The sequence below is a fragment of the Carlito syrichta genome, unplaced genomic scaffold, assembly GCF_000164805.1.
Source record: "Carlito syrichta isolate Samal-C Ts95f unplaced genomic scaffold, Tarsius_syrichta-2.0.1 Scaffold136058, whole genome shotgun sequence".
Classification (NCBI taxonomy): domain Eukaryota; kingdom Metazoa; phylum Chordata; class Mammalia; order Primates; family Tarsiidae; genus Carlito; species Carlito syrichta.
Genome location: NW_007080154.1, coordinates 17543 through 19740, shown reverse-complemented (window position 1 = coordinate 19740; position 2198 = coordinate 17543). Strand labels below are relative to the sequence as shown.

At 56.7% G+C, this 2198-nt stretch overlaps 1 protein-coding gene across 1 annotated transcript in view; it reads left to right on the top strand.

Moving 5' to 3' along the window:
* LOC103251098 (sodium-dependent phosphate transport protein 2A) overlaps positions 1-2198 on the top strand; it is an 18696-nt gene that overhangs the window by 2146 nt on the left and 14352 nt on the right. The window lies entirely within an intron of this gene.

The following is a 2198-nucleotide window of genomic DNA, read 5'->3' as shown; positions in this document are numbered from 1 at the left end:
GCCAGAGCCCAGCAGGTCGAGGCTGCGGTGGCCGGGAGTGGCCACTGCACTCCAGTCTGGGCAACAGAGTGAGACTCCAACTCAAAAAATAATAATAATTTTTAAAAAGGATAAATGGATGAACCTGATGGATGCATGAATTGACAGTGTTAGACAGATTGCTCAGACAGTTGCTCAAGCTAGATCTTGAACCACCATTGCTAGCTCTGACCAAATTTGTTTTTTTTTTTTAAGTCAGAGTCTCACTCTTTCTCCCAGGCTGGAGTGTGGTGGCACCATCATGGTTCACTGTACCTCCAGCTCCAGGGCTCAGGCAATCCTTCTGCCTCAGCCTCCCAAGTAGCTGGTTGTGTGCTACCACGCCCAGCAATTTTCTTTTTTAGAGACCAGCTCTCGCTGTGTTGTCCAGCTTACTGACCAAATCTTTAATCCCTTCCAAAAGCTCCCTTCTCGTCTCCCTGTGTGTTTAGGATCCGGCTCCGGCTGCAGGGTCCCATGACAGGAAACAAGCTTCTCAAAGGCTCCCCAAGACTCCTCTCTGGGCTTAAGGAATCCACACAGACCTCATGCCATCATCAGCCTCCCGATTCAGAGAGCTGCCAGTCATACATTTCCTGTTCCTCCCTCCCTCTCATCCCCAGTTCCTCTGCCTGAGCAACTCTGAGAGGCGCCCCTCCACCCCTCCTCTTCTTCTCTCAGTTCCGGCCTCATCATGTCTCACCTGGATTAGCCTCTAAACTGGCCTCTCTGCCTCCAGAATGGCTCCCTTTGACACATCCCGACCCCACCCCATGGGAACATTCCAAAATCCAGATCAGTTCCTCCCCAGGCTGGCAGTGGCTCACATTTGGACTCTCATCCTAGGCCATGGTTGGGCATTAGAGACCCGCCACCATCCAGCACTCTAGGTTTATCTCCTGGTGATCCCTCTGTCACCTCCAGACTCATAGACACCCAGACACTTGCCAAGGCCAAACGTAGGTTACTCCCTGGGTGCCCTGTGGCACCAGGAATGAGGAGATGGGCCAGACCCACAGAATCTCTTTTGGGACCCTGGGAGCAAGGAGCCTGAGTGGCATGAGGGTCTCTGCCTGGAGGCAGAGGTGTGTCCATGTCCTAGCTGGGTCTCGTTGAGGCTGATGTCTAGTGAGAGGGGGAGAGCCTGGCCACAGACCCCCCCCCCGCAGAGCTGACGATTAGCAATTAACTGGAGGGCTCTCTGGGGTGAGGTTAATCGGGGAACAGAGGGAGGGCAAGGAGGGTTCCAGGGACTTTGCCCTTGACCGAGGGTACAAAGAGGAGGGTCCCAGCTCCTCCTCAAGGCCTGGAGGCTTCCCTGAGCTGCTGAGCAGAAGCTGAAACTGAGAACTCCAAGGTGAGCCCAGGGCCCCGCGTCCCACCCTTGCCCCAGCCCAGAGCAGGAAACAGCCCATCACCCCCGGTCACTGGTCTCTGTCCTATCTGTGCCCGGCTTTGTCCCATCTAACCCTACCCCCAGAGAAAAGAGGACTCCTGCTCTCCTGGGGCTTGGGAGTCAGCCCTGCACACTCGTCCACCCCAACAGCCAAGGACCCCTGGAGCAATGGGGGGACACAGGCAGAGAGCATCCCACCCCCACAGCCCAGAACTCCTGGGGCAGTGCAGGGGCCCTGAAGCAAGACCAGCCCGTCCGAGTCTCACTCAGAAAGAAAGCAGGATTTGGAAAGAAACTCACTGTGCGGGAACCCAAGAACCTGTGCTCCAGGCTGGAGACCCGCCCCGAGGGTGTGGCCAGCTGGTCCCCCAGCAGGCAGGTGCCCATAGGCCCTCGGGGCTGTCAGGGTAGGTAGCCTCGGCCCATACTTGTAGTCACTGCCAACACTGTGAGCTCTGTGGTCCCTGAAGCCCCACGCGGGTGGGCGTTCTCAGGCCTCAAGCCATTTTTTTTTTTTTTTAGTTGGAGTCTCACTCTGTGGCCCAGATTGGAGTGCAGTGGCCACTCCCGGCCACCGCAGCCTAGACCTGTGGGATCCAGCGATCCTTCCGCCTCAGCCTTCCGAGTAGCTGGATTTACAGGCATGAGCTACCACGTCCGGTTGATTTTTTGATTTATTGGAGAGATGAGGTCTCGCTGCCCAAGCGGATCTCGAACCCACGGGCTCAGGCAGTCCACTCACCTCAGCCTCCCAAAGGCGCGGGATGACAGGCTGAGCCACTGA